Source organism: Schistocerca cancellata, chromosome 2, assembly GCF_023864275.1.
Source record: "Schistocerca cancellata isolate TAMUIC-IGC-003103 chromosome 2, iqSchCanc2.1, whole genome shotgun sequence".
In the NCBI taxonomy this organism is placed as follows: domain Eukaryota; kingdom Metazoa; phylum Arthropoda; class Insecta; order Orthoptera; family Acrididae; genus Schistocerca; species Schistocerca cancellata.
In genome coordinates, this window is record NC_064627.1 from 971,886,039 (window position 1) to 971,909,131 (window position 23,093).

The following is a 23,093-nucleotide window of genomic DNA, read 5'->3' on the forward strand; positions in this document are numbered from 1 at the left end:
GACGTGAAGAAGGCAGAGATTGATAGGACATTGTGGAATAACTTCCGTGTTACTAGACGGAGCTATAAAGGATAAAAACTCCAGGGGAAGACAAAAATTGGAATGTATCCAACAAATAGTTGAGGAGGGATGGATCAAGTATCATTCTGCGATGGTAATGTTGTCACAGTAGACGAAGTCGTGATGGACCGCATCAAACCAGTAAGAAATAAAAACAGGAACTACAGTCCTAAGCAATGCACCAGACGGTCGCTGAACTGTACATTGAATACATACTGGCACCGACTGACTGTCACTAAAATGGATTTAGAGTGTCGGAACTTTGAAAATATTAATTTAAATTGACCTTAACTAAACATACTCCACAAGAAGTCATCATGTGATGTGTTGTACCCTTACCTTTGTCCTAAGAGTGTATCTGTTTAGAGATGTAGGCTTATCGCTTGTTAAACTAAGCCTTTCTCAGTTTGACTGAAACAAACATTTATTAAAAGCGTCGTGCCCACCCGGTTAGCCGTGCGGTCTAACGCACTCCTTTCCGGCCGGGAAGGCGTACCGGTCCCCGGCACGAATCCGCCCGGCGGATTAGAGTCGAGGTCCGGTGTGCCGGCCATGTCTGTTGATGGTTTTCTATCTGCCTCGGCGAATTCGGGCTGATTCCCCTTATTCCGCCTCAGTTACACTATGTCGGCGATTGCCGCGCAAAAACTTTCTCCAAGTACGCGTACACCATAGTTACTCTACCACGCAAACATTTGGGGCTACACTCGTCTGGTATGAGACGTTCCCGCGGGGATCCACAGGGGGCCGAACAGCGCAAAATCCCTGGGTTCGGTGTGGGGCGGCGGTGGGGTGAGTGGACTGCTGTAGCCTGTTGTGGGGTTGTGGACCACTGAGGGCTACGGCGGGGACAGAGTCTCTCCGTCGTTTCTAGGTCCCCATTTCCATACAATACAATACAAATGGCTCGTAGTTTCAATTTGGTGGATAAATAGAAACAAAAAGTACCGCGCAAAACGACAGGTAAATACACTCCTGGAAATGGAAAAAAGAACACATTGACACCGGTGTGTCAGACCCACCATACTTGCTCCGGACACTGCGAGAGGGCTGTACAAGCAATGATCACACGCACGGCACAGCGGACACACCAGGAACCGCGGTGTTGGCCGTCGAATGGCGCTAGCTGCGCAGCATTTGTGCACCGCCGCCGTCAGTGTCAGCCAGTTTGCCGTGGCATACGGAGCTCCATCGCAGTCTTTAACACTGGTAGCATGCCGCGACAGCGTGGACGTGAACCGTATGTGCAGTTGACGGACTTTGAGCGAGGGCATGCGGGAGGCCGGTTGGACGTACCGCCGAATTGCTCAACACGTGGGGCGTGAGGTCTCCACAGTACATCGATGTTGTCGCCAGTGGTCGGCGGAAGGTGCACGTGCCCGTCGACCTGGGACCGGACCGCAGCGACGCACGGATGCACGCCAAGACCGTAGGATCCTACGCAGTGCCGTAGGGGACCGCACCGCCACTTCCCAGCAAATTAGGGACACTGTTGCTCCTGGGGTATCGGCGAGGACCATTCGCAACCGTCTCCATGAAGCTGGGCTACGGTCCCGCACACCGTTAGGCCGTCTTCCGCTCACGCCCCAACATCGTGCAGCCCGCCTCCAGTGGTGTCGCGACAGGCGTGAATGGAGGGACGAATGGAGACGTGTCGTCTTCAGCGATGAGAGTCGCTTCTGCCTTGGTGCCAATGATGGTCGTATGCGTGTTTGGCGCCGTGCAGGTGAGCGCCACAATCAGGACTGCATACGACCGAGGCACACAGGGCCAACACCCGGCATCATGGTGTGGGGAGCGATCTCTTACACTGGCCGTACACCACTGGTGATCGTCGAGGGGACACTGAATAGTGCACGGTACATCCAAACCGTCATCGAACCCATCGTTCTACCACTCCTAGACCGGCAAGGGAACTTGCTGTTCCAACAGGACAATGCACGTCCGCATGTATCCCGTGCCACCCAACGTGCTCTAGAAGGTGTAAGTCAACTACCCTGGCCAGCAAGATCTCCGGATCTGTCCCCCATTGAGCATGTTTGGGACTGGATGAAGCGTCGTCTCACGCGGTCTGCACGTCCAGCACGAACGCTGGTCCAACTGAGGCGCCAGGTGGAAATGGCATGGCAAGCCGTTCCACAGGACTACATCCAGCATCTCTACGATCGTCTCCATGGGAGAATAGCAGCCTGCATTGCTGCGAAAGGTGGATATACACTGTACTAGTGCCGACATTGTGCATGCTCTGTTGCCTGTGTCTATGTGCCTGTGGTTCTGTCAGTGTGATCATGTGATGTATCTGACCCCAGGAATGTGTCAATAAAGTTTCCCCTTCCTGGGACAATGAATTCACGGTGTTCTTATTTCAATTTCCAGGAGTGTATACTCCGATCAGATATAAAACACTTATTTGTATAATAATATGTACTTTTAGTGGTTCTCTAAAACAGTTGTGCACTAAGATACGTCTCACATTGTAATTGTTGTTTGAGACCACCTTTACGTAGTAATGGTGACTTGTAAGGTCAAAAGTGGCCAGCGTGGATAGGAGCTCCTTCCAGCATGTACCGAATTAAGAAACACTATGTAATTTAAATGATACCCATTTTAACGTATATCTGTAAAGCTTGAGACCATCATTAACTTGGAAATGGTCCACGTGGTTATAAACGGGCGACTTCGTGGAAGTCTTGGGCAGTAGGTGTCTGGCGGGATTCTCAAGTGGTTGGTAGCAGACGCTGGCCCTGTGCTCGCTATCGATAGATGTTTCTTTCTGGACAGCTTGTCAGCCGGACTGTTCTAATACTTCGAAATTTTATGTATAATAGAGTTCTGAGCAGCATGTGGAGACGTAGACACAGCACGCGGCTTTCTAACGTAAGTTTTCGAGAGTAAAAGACTTTAAATAGGTTGGCTCTTACTGAGAAGACAACAGCAACCAGCCACTTTTTACAGCGCTAATTTAAATAGCGCCGTTACCGGTTTCGAACCGACAGCTTCACCTTCAGACATCTATTTCACGTTAAGTTACACTTTACATTAACTTTCGCTCTTTGTTTTCCCAGATGATGAGATTTTCGACAACACAGCGAAAGAATTTAACTTTGTGCGAGTCACAACTACGTTCGCGATGAACTTCTGTAGACAGAAAAGTAGCATGAATGTCGGACTTTAGAAATATAAAATGTATCGTCATCCAATATCGTGAGATCACAGCCATGAAAGCCTTAACTGATCGTTTGTACAGACCACCACCATAAGCGATCTTTTTAGACTCTCATCTTCTTGCTCGGAGTTTCCGCCACTGTGACGAAGACTGAGGGGTTCTCGAACTACACGTATAAGCACAGTTATATGGTCATAAATGCAGAAGAAAAACTAACTAGGCATTCAGGTATAATAAGCACATGCAAGAAATTCTGTAAGACGGGACAATTTTTTAATATTTCAAACGAACTCGAATTTTTAAAATTCTTTGTAACCACTTTCGTATGGAATGTGTAAAGATACACTCCTGGAAATGGAAAAAAGAACACATTGACACCGGTGTGTCAGACCCACCATACTTGCTCCGGACACTGCGAGAGGGCTGTACAAGCATGAGACCGCAGCAGGCTGTACAAGCTGGTCGGCGGAAGGTGCACGTGCCCGTCGACCTGGGACCGGACCGCAGCGACGCACGGATGCACGCCAAGACCGTAGGATCCTACGCAGTGCCGTAGGGGTCCGCACCGCCACTTCCCAGCAAATTAGGGACACTGTTGCTCCTGGGGTATCGGCGAGGACCATTCGCAACCATCTCCATGAAGCTGGGCTACGGTCCCGCACACCGTTAGGCCGTCTTCCGCTCACACCCCAACATCGTGCAGCCCGCCTCCAGTGGTGTCGCGACAGGCGTGAATGGAGGGACGAATGGAGACGTGTCGTCTTCAGCGATGAGAGTCGCTTCTGCCTTGGTGCCAATGATGGTCGTATGCGTGTTTGGCGCCGTGCAGGTGAGCGCCACAATCAGGACTGCATACGACCGAGGCACACAGGGCCAACACCCGGCATCATGGTGTGGGGAGCGATCTCCTACACTGGCCGTACACCACTGGTGATCGTCGAGGGGACACTGAATAGTGCACGGTACATCCAAACCGTCATCGAACCCATCGTTCTACCATTCCTAGACCGGCAACGGAACTTGCTGTTCCAACAGGACAATGCACGTCCGCATGTATCCCGTGCCACCCAACGTGCTCTAGAAGGTGTAAGTCAACTACCCTGGCCAGCAAGATCTCCGGATCTGTCCCCCATTGAGCATGTTTGGGACTGGATGAAGCGTCGTCTCACGCGGTCTGCACGTCCAGCACGAACGCTGGTCCAACTGAGGCGCCAGGTGGAAATGGCATGGCAAGCCGTTCCACAGGGCTAAATCCAGCATCTCTACGATCGTCTCAATGGGAGAATAGCAGCCTGCATTGCTGCGAAAGGTGGATATACACTGTACTAGTGCCGACATTGTGCATGCTCTATTGCCTGTGTCTATGTGCCTGTGGTTCTGTAAGTGTGATCATGTGATGTATCTGACCCCAGGAATGTGTCAATAAAGTTTTCCCTTCCTGGGACAATGAATTCACGGTGTTCTTATTTCAATTTCCAGGAGTGTAGATTTGTATACATATAACCACAGAACTTTGTTTTCTTATCCACAGGACAAATAATAAAACGAACAGGAGACAGCACATAATAAAAATTACACTATTTTCGCATCCTGGGTACTAAATTAGACATTTCGGATGTACATCATCTCCAACGGTTCAAAAGCGCATTGCTGTACTACCAGGCATACACGGAGGTTGGGCAGAAAATAAGCAAAGGCCGCGAGAAACGTACGCTAGATTATAAATACAGATGCTAGCCCAACCTGCAAGTGGTGCTTCTGTATTTGACCAGGAACGGCGCCTGTGCTAAGTCCTTAATACGTTGCAGGCGTCAAGCGTGGTCAGAACGCTGTACTGTGTAGTTGTGAGTCGTTATGTCGGATCTCCGTGATTTCGAACGTGGGCATATTGTTGGTGTCCTCATGGAGTGGGGGGGGGGGGGGGCTTCCGTACCAAGGTGACCGCAAAAACATTATCCGCTAAGTCACAACGCGGACCAAAGTGTATGATCAGTCATTGTGACGGATGAATTATAACGAAAAACAAAGCCGGCCGCGGTGGCCGAGCGATTGTAGGCGCTACAGTCTGGAACCGCGTGACCGCTACGTCGCAGGTTCGAATCCTGCCTCGGGCATGGATGTGTGTGATGTTCTTAGGTTAGTTAGGTTTAAGTAGTTCTAAGTTCTAAGGGACTGATGACCTCAGGTGTTAAGTCCCATAGTGCTCAGAGCCATTTGAACGAAAAACAAGAGAACGACAGCTACAAAAGTCATTGCACAACTAAACGTCGCTCTCGAAAATCCTATCAGCGCCAAAATGACACGAAGAGAGCTCCATAATCTGGGAACTGCAAGGCGAGAAGGAATTCCAAAGCCACTCCTCAGCAATGCAAATGCTCCTAACAGAAAGACATTGCGCTGAAGCCATAAGACATGCACTATGGAGCAATGGGAGAACGTCATTTCGTAGTGTCTGTCTTGTTTTCATACTGTTTCCAACGTCTTGGCGAGTTTGCGTACTAAGTTTAAAAGGAGGCAGAGGTTCAGTGATGATTTAGGTTATCATATCAAGGTATTCTACTGACTCACGCTTACTCTGCAAAGTGGCATTCCTGCCAATGATTACGTGACCATTTTGGGTGAACAGGTCCGCCCCATGGTACAATGTATGTTCCCGAATGGTGCTGCTGTGTTCCAAGAGCCGGCCGGAGTGGCCGAGCGGTTCTAGGTGCTACAGTCTGGAACCGCGCGACTGCTACGGTCACAGTTTCGAATCCTGCCTCGGGCATGGATGTGTGTGATGTCCTTAGGTTAGTTAGGTTTAAGTAGTTCTAAGTTCTAGGCGACTGATGACCTCAGAAATTAAGTCCCATAGTGCTCAGAGCCATTTGAACCATTTTTTGTGTGCCTATTCACACAGCTCACAGCGTCCAAGACTGCTTTTATGAGCACGAGAGTGAACTGTCGTATCTGCCCTGACCACTACAGTCTCGATATTATTGAGCGTTTGTGGTCTACTTTGTAGAGATGGAAGATGTATTGAATCCAAACTGTTGTCCTAAACCGTGTGTGGCATGGCAATGTGTTTTTTGTATTTTCCATATTTTTGTCCACCCCCGCTACTTAGAGTGGTCGAGGTATATAAATCAGTACACCATGGATTATAGGTGGCACGTTTGCAGTCAATCTGAAACTCACTCTTCGTATATTTCGAATGCAATAGATTACTGTACAGTTCGCTCAAAACTTGGTTCTTTTGTTTCCGGATAACAGAGTTTAAGTATGCAGTACATTAAGAAATGAAACGCTATTTGTCTCTCAGGCTGGTAGTCACCGAGTACGAATAGTCTACATACTTACTCTGAAGAACGCAAAATTACTTGCAGCTTCTGTCCAATGCCAGTCGACTGAAGAGTCGTACTGGAAGCGAGGCGCTATTTCAAGGCCCTGACAGAGCGTTTCAGTCTTTCGCGGAAGCTACTGACGTCATCCGCGACATATTAGACGTGCAATTTTCTTAAGGTCACTGATTATGAGCGGTAGCACCACACAACGAAGATTAGAGAGCTCACTTTTTTTTTCTTTTTTTTTTTTTTTATACTGCTTCACCCTGGTCGGGCCACGTATCGCGCTTCCTCCTTCAATATGTCTGCTTCCCCTAGAAAAAGCACAAGAGGAAGAAAACTGCTTAGTTGTACACACGGAGAACTGACCTTTACTCCAAAAACTGTGTAGCTTTCAATTCAGTTGATTATGCTGTTTAGTCGTCCCTTATTCTCGAACATTAAGAGACGGAAAGCAACATTTACATTCCTTTGTGTCTTTTTGTTCATTTTAATTCTTTCTTTCCTTCAGCGCTACTGTGAAGTACATCGCCGAATTGAGGTGAACGCCTGTGCTGCCTGTATACAGGGTGGTCCATTGATCGTGACCGGGCCAAATATCTCACGAAATAAGCGTCAAAGAAAAAACTACAAAGAACGAAACTTGTCTAGCTTGAAGGGGGAAACCAGATGGCGCTACGGTTGGCCCGCTAGATAGCGCTGCCATAGGTCAAACGGATATCAACTGCGTTGTTTTAAATAGGAACCCTCAGTTTTTATTACATATTCATGTAGTACGTAAAGAAATATGAATGTTTTAGTTGGACCACTTTTTTCGCTTTGTGATAGATAGCACTGTAATAGTCACAAACATATGGCTCACAATTTTTATACGAACAGTTGGTAACAGATAGGTTTTTTTAAATAAAAATACAGAGCTTAAGTACAGTCATGCTCAAAAGTATCCGATCGACCTGAATTGCATTTCGCCTGATTCGCATTCAACCCACATAACGCAGCTGTCTAGCTGGTTCTCTAATCGCTTCTTGATACAGTCGTTTGATTATTGAAAATGGTTCCAACAAGTCACCACTAGAAAACACTACTCTGTATCGCAATAACTCAAGATGTAAAGTAATACTACGATACTACAAATATCAGGGAACACCTTATCACAGGTAAGTCTGTCCCTAAGGCTTGTAAGCTCACATTCATTACAATAAATGACATACCTGAAATGTTACCACTCTCATTATTACGTCAGATACGTAATGCGCGTAGTAAGTTCGTCGTATTCATGATTTCAAAGTAACATACCGTACTTATTATTTAACACAACATGACATTAAAAATTTAAGTTATTCACGAGCAGCTAGTTGAGAATATGTATCAACTTCAAATGACACGACGAACTGTCTCGTTCTGCATATGGATTCAAACCCAAGTCATGCAGACTAAGCAAAGATTTCGTGAACGACGGAAACTAACAGTCATTCCTGATTAGGCATACAGAGAGTGATATACCTCGATTTTAGACAGTATCAGTTAGCAAATATTAACTTTAAATTACATAACCCAAACATTTTTAACGGACGCGAATTCCTACCCAGCACCTATTGTCGCTGTTAACGAACTACGAGAGATGTTAAATATTGCTTCTTAGTAACTTACTTGAAATGCCGTCAGGTAAACCTTTGTGTTGGACAGGGATTCGAACCCAGAACCTAATCGGATTGATATCGGAGCACAACCAACTGTGACATATCGCATTTTCTCGGCAGTAGCTAGATGTTTTAACTGAAATGACGAGACGAAACATTAATTTTTTCCTGCCCAGGACTCCAACCCGGCACCTATCGCTGTTATATTCTAGAGAAAACGAACGTTAAATATAGGTTTGTTGCACCAGCAGCGACAAGTGAGCATGTTTGAACTAGAAATAATATGACGAAGAGTTCAGAGCTGACTGGGAATAGAGCTCCACACATATCATTGTTGACTACACACAAACAGACGTCAGCTACCAAACTTTTCTCCACTAGCAGTTCGGAATAACATCTTGAAATTCCAGTGATCTCGCAAATAGTTCTGTGTCTCATTGGGAGTCAAAAACGTCAAATATCGTTAGTGTTGACAACGAACGAAAATACATTAAACATCGAAATTATTATCCACCAGCAGATAGGTGTTCTCAATCTAGATCTTGATAATACATAATGAAATCTTTAGTGCCGGGCCAGGATTCGAACCCATTCACGCGCAATATGTGGAGATGTTGAGGAATCTGCAGTTTTGAACAAACAACAAATTGTAGCCGAGCTGTATTGTCAGAAGGGAACAAATTCCGCGTTAAGGGTGGGCTGAACTGAATTCCAGTTCAGAACCAATTTTATCGACATACAGAAGCTCAGATAAAAGGTAGAATAAGTGTCCTGTGAGCCTACATAGAGTTTGTTTCGTCACTAGAAATAAATAACTAGTATAAGAAACGTTACTGGTGATAGAGTTTCTACATGTCGCCACTCCAGACTTTATTGTGGCTCAACCTAACGTCTACCTGGTAGAGAAGGAATATCATCTTTAAAGTGAATTTCAGACCACAATACCATTATAACTTCTTCACTTGGTGCAGCCAGAGGAGAATGGGATCTGTCTCTCCCTATCTGAAATCACCGACCGAAGTTGGAATCGAACCCAGACTATAGGTATACGAACTTATCATCAGCCCAACAGACCACCAAATCCTCTTCTTAGTGGCTCAAATTTCTATCATAACGCCGTTGTGCCACACTGGCTGAGAATTCTGACACACAGGCTCCCTGTATCAATTTGCAGCATGTTCAGTAAATTCATTTACTTGATTGACCGAATCATCATGAACTAGCTGCCTAGACTATCCAGTGCATACATTCAACTTGATTTTGTAATCACAGAGATAAAATAACCTAACTGCCACATACACAGAACTGCCAACAGTGTAGGATGCAGAAATGTAAATAGGAAGTGTTCCTTTCCATATGAGCTACTCTATTGCGCTATCTATTTGTTGAAAACGTCGTGCAGTGCAAAAGAAAAGGTGAAACTTTTTGTCTCTCAGAAGTATTGACCTGGCCATATGCATTATCCCACAGCGCTGAGGAATGCAGAAATTCTGGAGGAATTGTTGTTGACTTCTGGAGCTGTTATAGCTACGTATCAGCTAGTAGCGTAATGCTAAGTATCGCGCGCGGTAGATGTGATGTCTCGAGTTCGAGTACATTCACTGCCGTATTTTTTAAAACGCAATTCTGCTTTCTGCTAAAGTTATCAATCTAATGGAACTTGTAAATTTTTCTCTCCACTTCTCAACCCCAAAAAAATGGTTCAAATGGCTCTGAGCACTATGGGACTCAACTGATGTGGTCATCAGTTCCCTAGAACTTAGAACTACTTAAACCTAACTAACCTAAGGACATCAAACACATCCATACCCGAGGCAAGATTCGAACCTGCGACCGTAGCGGTCGTGCGGTTCCGGACTGTAGCACCTTTAACCGCTCTGCCACTCCGGCCGGCGCTCAACCCCAACTAGTCGTATGTGGAAAAGGGCTAACTTCTGCGACATTTTGTTCATTTCAGGTTTAACAGACAGCTAGACAGTAGATTCATCTCGAAACTTTTCTATTATGTATGGGGAGAGCGCATCGTGCCAAAATACGTCAGAAATGTATTTTCTACATTAGCTGTCGTCTGGAAGTGGCATTTTATTCTTCTTCAAGCCCTGTTTGACAGCTTTAACTTAGAACAAATTTTCTACATGCATGTAATCAATAAACCGCATGTGCATTTTCAGACTGTTATAGACAAGAGAATTCTCATATATCGTTGATGATTAATTTCTCTCTCATGTTTACCATTGTTTTAACAACACTAAAGGAAACCTTACGAAAATTGGGAGCTGTATTATATGAAATGTAATAAAACTACCCACAATAACTTCACGACGAAAGTCTGTTTTAATAAAACTGAGTATCTGTACACGAGCGTGCCTCTATCGACACGAATTGGTAAAATACTACTCACTTAGATTTTGATTGGGTCTGTGTTTAATTGGTATGCTATGTCATATTCAAGAGGTATGCAAATGTGGCATTTCATAAATAAAGTTGTGTATTCCTAGAAACCCAAAATTTGCTTGTCAGCAGCGGAAAGAGGCGTTTCCTGTTGTGCAGCATTGTAAAGTTTTCACCATGAGCCCAAAGTATTTTCTTGCGATTTCCTTATCGATGTTTGATCTGACTGTTTATAGCTCTGTCACAGAAGGGATAAAAACACTACACTCAGTGAGACTGGAACAGCGAACCATAACAGACGCTCTTTCACAGGTCAGCACGTTACCACAGAGCTGGCGGAGAAGTTTGTGTCTTACTTTCCTCTTACGAGGCCAATAGTTGCTAGAACTCGTAAATCGCTGTTTGAAGGACGAGATTAGTTGAGATTTCCACGTGCAACGACTTTCCTGGTCTGAAAATCGTAAATTTATAACTTTTTGTTACACCTCAAGCGATAATAACTCAGATTATTCAATGGAAATGACAGGTAAAATCAAGTGAACTTTGAGGCTTAATTCCGTGCACACCAGGAAGTAACTCGTCGATCACAGAGTTGCCAAACATACATTGCCTTGTTGCCAAATCTTAGTTACAATACCACCAGAAAGAAGACGAACCGATGTGATCTTACAGCGGGCTGGGAAGTGACCACAGCTAGTGTCTCCAAGTCGCAGCTGCTACGGCCTGGAATACGTAATGCGTCTGATTCGCATTTCTGTAACTAGGTTTAGGGTATGAAGCGTAGTTACTAATAATACTCAGAACTGACTGCAAACTGAGCATCATAAATCAGTAACTCCCATAGTTGTTTTTATATTTATTTCGTAAGTGTACTCAAAAACTAAGAAACTCATTCACAGACGTTTTCGTGCCTCGCCGATAGTCGAGCACAACAAACAAATAAAAATTAAAAAAAAGAATGTGTGTGTGTGTGTGTGTGTGTGTGTGTGAGTGTGTGTGTGTGTGTGTGACAGAGAGAGAGAGAGAGAGAGAAAGATAAAAATCAAATAGAATGAGAGTGAGAGAGAATAAAAAATTGTAAAGAAATTGAATCATGGTATGTAAAGAAATCTTTCATTAAAATGACACGTTCCACATCATTACGAAATATCGTATTCGTGATGTGTGGAACAAGAATTAATCTTATGTAATCTAATTTAATCATATCATATTGATAACTAGCCATGAAGAGTCATGAATTACCGTAGTTTTTTCCAATACCAGTAACCAAATCTAAACTTGAAAATAAAAGATGACAGTTTTTGTAATAAACCGGGACTTCAGTCAAGACCCTTTCGTCCCTCTTAATTAACCACGAAAGATGTCTGATATAGCTCTATTCTGAAGTAACAAAGTGTGCATGCATTTAAAGATGAAGTGCATGATGTGAAGTTCTGGACGGAGATACGAACCCAACACGTAATCGGATTGTTAACTAAGTAAAATCAAATGTTTCGTATCGGTTTATCTTACCAGCTGATAGGTGTTTGAATCTAAAATAAGGATACAAACTTTTGTGCCTAAGCGACAGTCGAACTGCGCCGGCCGCGGTGGTCTAGCGGTTCTAGGCGCTCAGTCCGGAACCGCGCGACTGCTACGGTCGCAGGTTCGAATCCTACCTCTGGCATGGATGTGTGTGATGTCCTTAGGTTAGTTAGGTTTAAGTAGTTCTAAGTTCTAGTGGACTGATGACCACAGATGTTAAGTCCCAAAGTGCTCAGAGCCATTTGAACCATTTGGCAGTCGAACTGCACACCTACCGTGCATCCATAAATATAGCTTAAGTGTCAGTTGCTTATTTACCAATAGTAAGATGTGTGCGTGTTTGACCAGAAATAACGACACCTATTGCGATTGTTAGTAACACACGAACAGGCATTAAAAATGTACGTTAATTTTCACTAGCCCGGTGTGCACGTGATAGGGCTTGAAATGAAATTATCAATATTTTTGTATTGGATCAGGATTCGGACCCACATACTTACCTTTGGAGGAGACCTAGAGAAGATTGCAGTCTTGAGAAAAGACACGAAATGATTGAACTATACTGTTCCGAGAGACTCAGATCCTCGAAAGAGGAGATACGAATTCGAATCACAGTCCAGCACCAAATTTTTCAACGTCTCTAGTTCAATCAAGTACAAGTAAAGTAAGAGCCCTGTTCCTTTAAATGGCTATGGGTTCATCAAATAAAATAAAATTTTCTAATGTAAGTAAGGTTACTGGCGACTGTATTTCTGTTTACCATGACTTCCGCTATGTCTTTTCCCAACGTAAACCGGCTCTTCCCAGTTGGTAATGAAGGAACGTGATGTTTAATGCGGATTCTGAATTATAACGTCTTTCTCTTGATGTTGCCAGGGGTAAAGTAAATCTGTTTGTGCCTCTTAAAAGTCAATGCCTGAACCCACGCATTGCACCTGTGACAGTTCGTCCCGCGAGACCATTGTGGCCACATTTCCCAGCCCCAGGAGTGTGCTGTAACAGATGATGTGCTTAGCTTACAAAATTAGTCACAGTGGAAAAAACGCGAGTCTATTAAATGGTTGAGTAGAAGCAAGCTTCTGAAGAGTAGATTATGCTATTCTCATGTCAGCAGGATGTAAAGACTCTTCTAGTTATCATAGGCTCGATGTGAAGCCATTTTGAAATTTTTACTAATTCAGCAAATTTCTTAGTTCGAGGAAATTCACTGGGAAGTGTGAAGTTACCGGATAATTCGATTATTACCGTCATTATTACTATCATTTTCTTCATACCGCTGCTGGAACACTGTACTTGAAGATCATTTGATGCCTTTTGGTCACTATAGAAGTAGTTTCCCAAGAAGAGGTTCTTTTCCTGTCTACGGAATCCTTTTCATGTTAATATCAAACATCAGTAATTACTCGTAGATTACAGTAAAACTAAGGTAACTGACGAAGACGTTACTTCATAACAAAACCGCGCTGCCTTTCTTCATTTACTAATTCAAATGGCTCTGACCACTATGGGACTCAACTTCTGAGGTCATTAGTCCCCTAGAACTTAGAACTAGTTAAACGTAACTAACCTAAGGACATCACAAACATCCATGCCCGAGGCAGGATTCGAACCTGCGACCGTAGCGGTCTTGCGGTTCCAGACTGCAGCGCCTTTAACCGCACGGCCACTTCGGCCGGCTCTTCATTTACTTGCGACTAGAAATGGCTATCGAGTACTGCCAAAGCAAAAGACAACAGATCTTGCTACCTTCCGATATACGTCGCTGTCAGTTCTTCCATATGATTTGGTCGACATGACCTGTTTCAAGTTGTGTATGACAGGCAATGTTTTAGAAAATCAATTGTTTTCCTTTGCAATAAACAGAAAGAATTTCATTCTAAGGTATCCATGTACAAAATTTTCGTAATATTAGTTCAAGTTTAATATATGCTTCTATAATGTAGGAAAGTATTTCACAGCTGCAAAACTCGCATCCGACTCATTGAGCTTACACTTAGTCGCTGACCATAAATTCTAGCTCAGAGGGACACCAGATTAAGTAACCTCATGTAGCGAAGACTGTTTGTCAGTGCTCTTTCTCACAGGAAAATACGCAATTCATTCATTGGGCTCCATAAGTAGACTGTAACAGTAATTCCTGTGTGTATGCAATGCATACGGATTAGAATTTAGTGGTGCTCTCTCTTCCACTTCTGTATACAATATGCCTGACCTAAACGAGACCTTTATCATTACAGGCCCTGGGCAGTGCAACATCATACCGGCAACAGTAATGTGTTTATACTGACAACCTGACTGTTCGTTTTACCTGATTTTGTAATCATTTAAATAAAACATGACCTTCCACTGGGAGACATTTTGTCCAACTTTTCCTTCTGTGAAATTTGTCAGTAAGCTTTTTGCCTTCCAACCGATATGCGGCAGAGTACGGCCGGTAAATGATTCACAAACCACGATTTAGTGCCGTTAAGACGATTTATTTAAACGTTACAAGACTGCACATAGATGCAATAGATTTCGAGGTGCAAAGTGTTTGTTATATTACTTTTGTGACAGGTGGGCATAAGTGATTTCCAAAGACTTTTTATTGTACTGAAATAATCTTTTGTCACAAAGTAACAAGATAAATGTTTTATTCGTATATATTTTGTAGGAAAGTGTAATCGTGATGGAATATTATACACCTGAATGTTTGAGACAACTAGTAGGAGAAAACGCTCCATATTAACCAAACCCCGCGCCTCCTCTCCATATCCTCCTATGACACGAGCACGGGATTCTCCTCGCATGCCGCTACAGAGCTGTTCCTAGCACAGCTGAGAATTGGCAACATCGTCACAAACATTAGGCAACACTGTGACAGTACAATCACTTCCGCGTATGGTTCTGAATTGACTCGCTAAATTCACTTGATATTCCCTTTCCATTTGAATGACTCGTGCTATATAATCCTCATGTAAACTAGGACACTGAGACAGAAAATTCAATTTTTTCCCTAAAGAAATGCTATTCTTCACATAAGTGACAACTTTTCTTATCTTTCACGATGCGTTATGAGGCTCGGATACAAATACCATGATGAGAGTGGCGTACAGCCAGCAGTGTGTCCGTAGCTTGGTGGTACCGCCCGTGTCTCGGGTCAGAACGGCTCCAAAAGTCGTAAGTTTTAATCGTGGTAGGGGCCAGAGTATGCGACCTTTTTTTCTGATATATTTTATGGAGCTGCGAATTTCCAGAAAAAATTCTGTATCGAAATCGGAAGGAAACGCTTACACATCAAATCCTCTTGATAGCTCGACTCAGTAAGTTGTGTTAATGGTCACAGATCTTGGCTTTCTGACTGCCAAGCTGCTTCGCAATGCCAGCGTCTCTGAAGAAATTCGAATCGACCATCAGCGATACGAATTTCTATATTGTTCTTCACTTAAGACTCACATGCCAGGGTGATAAGTATGAAGGAAATGAACCTCTTGCTTACTATAGGGCCTCTATGCTAAATTTCCACAGTTGCAATTAGAAACTCTCTGCAGACATTTGCTAACAGCAGCTCTATCAACTTACTTTTTCTCTGGGTAGCTTCAAATATGGGCAATTTTGTCGCTTTAAATCCAATTGAATATTTTAAATATCACTTGTGAACAGCGTTCACCTCTCCATTAATTAAGGTATAGACCTCAAAACAAGCAATTTGCCTGAGTAGCTATAGAGCAGGTTCTGATAGGTATTGACACAATCTTTTGCATCCATTTACCATAGAGAATCAAAAAAAGAAATCAAACACATTACATTGCATTTACTCTCTGTGCCTTGACTAACACATATGAATCCATGACAATAATAAATTATTTGAGGAACCTCCCGTGAAAAGAAAAAGAACGGAATGTGACACTTTAATTGTAGTGCACTGGATCAGAAACAATGAAATTAATTCTGTGCCACATTGATGTAGTGCATTCTAGTGTAATAAAATAATCACCAAATAAAAACGGTTTTGTGCCTCCTTTGCTATCAAGAGTGAAACACAAATCGTAGACAGATTTTATGAGTCACCACTCAACAACATTACAGCATTTTACATAGTCGAGAGTGCGGAGTGGAGCAGACGTTGTCAGCAGAAGACGAGACAATGCAGTGCCTGAGCCCCTGCCGGTAGGCAGTAAACGGGTCCCAGAGAACTCAGACGCAGGTGGTCGGCAAAGAAATCTTTCGCTAAAACATTGTTGGACCAAACTGTTATTACCAGTGTGACAGAAAGCGAAATCTATTGTAGATTAGCTTGAATTACACTCATAGCTTCAGCACCGAGAGGAAAGGGGCGATAAAAACTTTGTCGACGTGTGCTTTTAGTTACCAGACATGGTATTAGCTAGTCTCGCGTTTTGCCTCAAGTCTACGGTCGTAGTCAAGAATAAAGTACTAAGACTGAAGTCATTCCGAGCTGGGGTGTCCGCGGGAGACAGACGTGCGTTCTGATGCGACGGGTGTGGCGGATCGCCGTCCGGCGGAGCTTGCTCCGTCGGCGGCCCCATCCGGCCCCCCAAATACAACGACCACGCACACGACTACGGTGATGATTGGGCATATGAAGAGGACCAAGACAACTGCTGCTGGCGGCGTTATTGCGCTGCCTTTGACCGCAACGAACTACACCTCCACCACCACCACCACCACCACCACATCCACTGTCACCTGCCCCTCCCCTGCCATTCCCGGTTGCAGTTTCATTGATGCAGGCATCAATGAAACGGCACCTAGGGCGATTAAGGAAATCTGCGCATCAGGGCCCCCTTCATGTGGGACCAGCCCGCGTGCGCCGCGTTCTAGATCCCGCTCCCCCCTCCCCCTCCCCACCAGCCGGCCACTCGATATGCCGGACATACGGGATGCCGTATGTGCCCCCCAACCGATACCGGCACACGCCGAGCACATTGCGTCATCTTTGATGTCAGACGCAGACATCCAGGAGGGACTCCAGGAACAATTGATTGCCCTCCAAGACGCTGCAGAGGAGGTAGGCCACCTGGTCGACCCAGTGCAGCGCCAGGCCATCTTCTACCCGAACATGGCTGCCGTGCCCGACGACAGCGATGACGGGAGCGCGATGGAGTTTGATGACGACCATCGGCGCCCGGTCGCTGAACGTCGGAAGCGGCAGTTAGTCTCCTCATCGGACTCTGAGGCCACTCAGCCCGCTGAACGCGGACTCACCAAGAAAAAGAAGGCCATTGTTGACGCAGAGGGCTTCCAGGTGCCGCGCAAAACGGCACCTCGCCGCCAGTTCACCACGTCATTGTCGGACGTGCCTGTTAGCAATACCTATGCGGCTATTGATGGTGCCGCAGACACCCCACCAACTCCCCCAACCCCCGCACCCTCAGCCACCCCTCCCGCCCCCCCACCCATCTACATACAACACAAGGGACCCTTCAGGAAGCTTCTAGAAATCCTAACTACCCACACCGAACACCCCTTCCGCTTAAAATCGCACGGCGAAGATAATTTCCGCCTGAATCTCCAGTCCCCCACAGACCTTACCAAGACCCTTGTCATCCTCAGTAAGCTCAACATATGTTTCTCCACTCCCCCTAAAAAGACCCGCCGCCCACGGGTTGTTGTCAGAGGGCTCCCAATGAAGTACTCTGATGATGACCTGAGGAAGGCACTTTCATCACTGAATATCTCCACTACAGTCATAGCCAGGATCATCTCCCCTAGAACCCGACTCCCCACCCCGCTCTTCTTTGTCTCCGCTCCTGACACGCCGGAGAACCGCAACCTCCTCACCCTCTCGCTCATCGATCACGTTAGCGTGACGATGGAGAAACCGCGCTCCAGGAGGATGACCCTGGTATGCTATCGATGCCAGGGACTGGCGCACTTCGCGGGTGATTGCACCCGCGAGGTGCGTTGCGTGAAGTGTGCTGGTGGTCACGCCTCCTCGGAGTGCTCTAAACCCCGAGACGCCCCCCCCCCCCACCTGTGCCCGATGCGGTGGAAGTCACACGGGCAGTTACATGGGCTGCCCAAAAATCAAGTCATTCAAGGCAAGCCAGAAACGATTTGCAGGACCATCGGCGACGGCCCGCCCGGGCGCCAGTTACTCTGGCGCTCTGGTGGGTCCGGCGCCACGGCCCCCCCCCCCCTCTTTGCGTCTCGCACCCATCCCGCTCCTTTGGGCTCCTATCCACCCCCCCTCCTCTCCATCCCTATCCAACCCACCACAACATCCTTCCCTCACCTCCCTACCCAGCAGGTGTCAAGCACTGCTTCCCCCTCCCCACAGCGGGTGTCACGCTCCACTGTTCCTTCCCCATCCCACCCGCAGGCGTTAAGCACTGCCTCCCCCTCTTCTACCCCGGTACAGTCGCAGCAACGCCCTCTCCCCACCACATCCACTGATCCCACCCACCTAGGCAACATCATCACTAATATCGTCGAGGCACTGACCTCCGCAATCTCCACCACATTTACCTCCCTCCTCCAAACCATCCCACAACAGCTCGCCACCGCCCTCTCCCAATCCATGTCCCACATCACCATTCCCATCCCAACCAGTCATGGCTGTTAGACATCACGGTTTGACAGCCATGATCTGGAACGCCAATGGTCTCACCAAACAACAGGGCGAGTTCCGACAGTTCCTACTTGATGAGGGGGTAGACATTTGCCTGGTTTCTGAGACGCACCTCAAACCCGGTGTTTTCGTTCATGTAGCAAACTACTCCTGCTACAGGACAGACAGGCCCACCGCCTACGGTGGCACGGCGGTGTACGTGCGAAATTCCCTCCGCCACCACCCCATACCCCTTCCCCCACTTAACACTGTGGAAGCCACTGGCGTTGTTGTCCACACAGTGAGGGGCCCCATCACGTTCGTGGCTCTATATAGACCACCATGAGGCCTTCTTCAAACACCGGACTATGAAGCATTACTGTCGCTCGGCAACGACGTCTTCGTTGGCGGCGACTTCAATGCAAAACATGCTGCCTGGAACAGTAGACTGACAAACACATCTGGTCGTCGACTCCTTCGGGTCGCTGAGCGGCACCTTGCCCACACCATCGGCCCGCATGAACCCACCATTTACCCCTCTGGAGGACGTCCCCCAGATGTCTTGGACATCGCAGTGGTGAAAGGTCTACCCCACCTCATCACTGCTGCCACCCGCATTGCTCTAGCCTCGGACCACCAGCCGGTCATCTGTTCCATTGACCTCATTGGAACCCTGACCGCGCCGAGTGAGGGCCTGAACATCCGCGGTATTGACTGGCAGTCCTACCAGAGACGGGTCGAGGCAGCCCTACCCACAATCCCTGCTGCCGATCAAACGGACGCAGATAACACCCTCATACACCTTACCACCATTGCCCTAGACGCCGCAACAGCAGCGACCCCTCACCGTCCACACAGACCCCCCAGACCATCTGCGTCCACTCCCCCCCCACATCATTGCTCTCATCACAGAGAAAAACCGGATCATTCGAGAATGGCAGCTCACTCGAAACCCGGCAACCAAGCGCCTCATCAATAGACTACAGCGCCAAATCAAGGCTGCGGTGCAAGACCACCGCAATCAGGCATGGGCGAACAAAATCTCTGCCATTGACCTGAGTGACCCGTCTGCTTGGCGGCTCACAAAAAGCCTTCTGAGACGAGGGCAACGGATCCCCCCACTCCAGGTTGGCAATGACTTTGTGTCCGAACCAGACGCCAAGGCTAACGCCTTGGCTGATGTTTTCGCACACAACTTCACTCCGGTCAATGACCCCGTTGACCCCAACCACATCCGCCTGGTAACGGCACGCCTCCCACAACTCCTTGCCATCCAGGACCCAGAGGATGAAATCACACCCATCAACGAAGAGGAGGTTGAACTGCAATTGCGGTACCTCAAATCCAAGAAAGCTGGTGGCCCCGATAAGCTGACTAATGCCCTACTCAAACAGCTTCCCCCAGCTACTATTCCCATCCTGACGGCCACCTTCAACAACATCCTCACAACCAGGCAATATCCCTCTGCCTGGAAACATGCTGAAGTGGTCGCCATACCCAAGGCTGGGAAGGATCTTCGTTCCCCCGCCAGCTACCGCCCCATCAGCCTCTTGCCCGCCATCTCCAAGGTGTTCGAGAGGCTGTACCTTAAACGACTGCTCATCCACATTGCCCGAGAACGAGTCCTCCCTGATGAGCAGTTTGGCTTCAGGCAGGGACATGCAACTACCCACCAACTCCTGCGCCTTGTAGAAGAGGCACTGGACGCCATGGAACGTAGGGAGTACTTTGGGGCCATACTCCTCGACGTGTCCAGAGCGTTTGACTCGGTCTGGCACGAGGGGCTGCTCTACAAATTATTTTCCCTTGGCTTTCCAGTGTCCCATGTTCGGCTAATAGCCACATACCTGGAAGATCGCACCTTCCATGTTAGGATCCCAGACGGGAAATCTACACGATGACGAACCAGGGCAGGAGTACCACAAGGCAGCGTACTTGGACCGCTACTCTACTCCCTCTTTACAGCCGATCTGCCCTCTGCGCCGAGGGTACATTTAGCTCTCTACGCAGATGACACTGCACTCTTCTCTCGTTCTCGGAGTGCGGCAGTTCTTCAACAGCGGCTCCAGGGGGCTACAGATTCCCTAACCGATTGGGCTAGGACCTGGCGTCTGGCATTTAATCCCACCAAAACCCAAGCCCTCACCATCTGCAGACGCCATATACCCATTCGGCTCCCTCAGGTGACGGTCCTTGGTACCCCAGTCCCTTGGACTCGTACTGCGAAGTACTTGGGGGTTACCCTGGACCAACGCCTCACCTGGCGCCCCCACATCGATGACGTGCGTCGAAAGGCAATAGGGAGGCTATGCCTGCTCTACCCTCTCATCAACCCAACCTCCTCACTCCCCACACACATTGCTGTTAGACTGTACACCTCCCTTGTTCGCCCCATCCTTGAATACGCGGTGGTGGTGTGGGGCAATGCTGCCCCCACCCACCTCCGTCGACTTCAAACCGTCCAGAACCGGGCTCTCCGGCGTGCCCTCCGCCTCCCCTTCGACTTCCCAACTCAAGAGCTCCATAACCTGGCCAAAGTGCCGCTCCTTCGCACCCGCATCCTCTCCGCAGCCAACTCCTTTTACCAACAAACCCGTCTCTCCCCTAATCCCTTAATCCTATCCCTGGGTACCCGTGTTCACCGACTAGCCACCACTTGATGGCCTGACCTTTTATTTCGCCCCCCATGACTTCACATGCAATAGCCATCTCACCTCATGACAATTATTCTCCCTCACATCATAGAACACTCCCCCCAACATGTCAAGTCATTCACTCCCCAACACGCCACCCCCCCACACCCACACTATCCCAAATGCTGGCCTAATCATGACAGGCCCTTCCTTTTTCCCTTCTCCATCTGTCGCTCTCTGACTTCTTTCTCTTTCCCCGACCCCCCCCAACCCGCCACATCAAGACCGACTACCACCACCATCAAGACGCCGCTATGAAGAAGAAGAAGAGGCCAGGACAATGGCCTTTCGCTTTCACCATCTCTCACTATTCCTCCTCCTCTCCTTTAATCTGTAACTTAGTAGTAATCCACGGCCAGTCAATTGGGCCATTCGTTTTCCCACTTCTTCCACTATCACTCTAACTATCCTCTCTACTTTTGTAAAAAAAAAAAAAAAAAAAAAAAAAAAAAAAAAAAAAAAACCACTGCACAAAAGTCAAGACCAAAAAAAACCCACCATGTAACCCCTTTTTACCACCACACCATTTAAGAAGGAGAAGCGCATAAAGCGCTAGAACTTCGTTCACTGAAGAGGGTCCATCCCTCAGCCATGTGCGAAGTGAAGTGAAGACTGAAGTCAAGACTTCCTCTGGGAAGTGCCGCAGTCTACAATGTTGCCAGATCGAGCATATTGCCGGACATAGGATTCTGAGAGGAGCATGACTGTAATGCCCACCTTACGTGAACGACTCGGCGGTCAATTTTTTGCTCTAAGACTGTACCTACAACACGTATTGCACGCTGAAGACCCAGAAGAATTAAAAAACAAAAATAGCAACGTTAACTATAGCGTTCGAATTATTCATAGTATTGTATACGTGTGTGTAAACGCCTTCCAATGCCCACTCAAGGAAGACAAGGATATACAGTCTAGCTTCAATATTATAAATTCGCCTCAGTTTGTGGATGAACTCAGACTTAGGTTGATAATCATTTTGAATATTTAGCAGTACTGTACCCATTGGTGTTAAACTCGTTTTCGACCAATGATTCCCACAGCTACATGAATACAACTTGTGATACCTATAGACAAAATACTTACGCAGTGCTATCAGACGAAAAGACCAACCTGACACAAACTGTGGGAAGTTTGTTTTAGAACCTTCGTACCTGGATAATGAGCTTTCTCCTATTTTAGATGTCTGTGAACATTGCTGCTTGAGACGATTTAAGACGAAGCTAAATTCCTTCAGCTACGACAATGTTTAAAGAAATCATCTTAACGGCACTAAATCGTGGTTTGTGATTCGTTTACAGGCCGTCCTCTGCCGCATTTTGCTGGTTGTAAAGCAAAAAGCTTACTGACAAATTTCACAGAAGGGAAAGTGGGACAAAATGTCTCCCACTGGAAGGTCATGTTGTTTTATTTAAATGATTACAAAATCCGGTAAAACTAACAGTCAGGTTGTCAGTATAAACACATTACTGTTGTCGGTATGATGTTGCACTGCCCAGGGCCTGTAATGATAAAGGGCCCATTTAGGTCAGGCATATTGTATACAGAAGTGGAAGAGAGAGCACCACTAAATTCTAATCCGTATGCATTGCATGCACACAGAAACTACTGTTACAGTGTACTTATCGAGCCCAATGAATGAATTGCGTATTTTCCGGTGAGAAAGAGCACTGGCAAACACTCTTCGCTACATTAGGTTACTTAATCTAGTGTCACTCTGAGCTAGAATTTATGGTCAGCGACTAA

General features: G+C 46.7%; 1 protein-coding gene across 2 annotated transcripts in view; it reads right to left on the reverse strand.

Annotated features, from left to right (window-relative positions):
• The window catches only part of LOC126149043 (serpin B4-like), an 83,011-nt gene extending 76,394 nt beyond the window's left edge, over nucleotides 1–6,617 (reverse strand). For both annotated transcript variants that reach the window (XM_049915791.1, XM_049915790.1), the window contains exon 1: nucleotides 6,566–6,617. The gene's annotated coding sequence lies outside the window, so the exon portion shown is untranslated. The remainder of the gene's footprint in view (nucleotides 1–6,565) is intronic.
• Nucleotides 6,618–23,093: the final 16,476 nt, after the last annotated feature.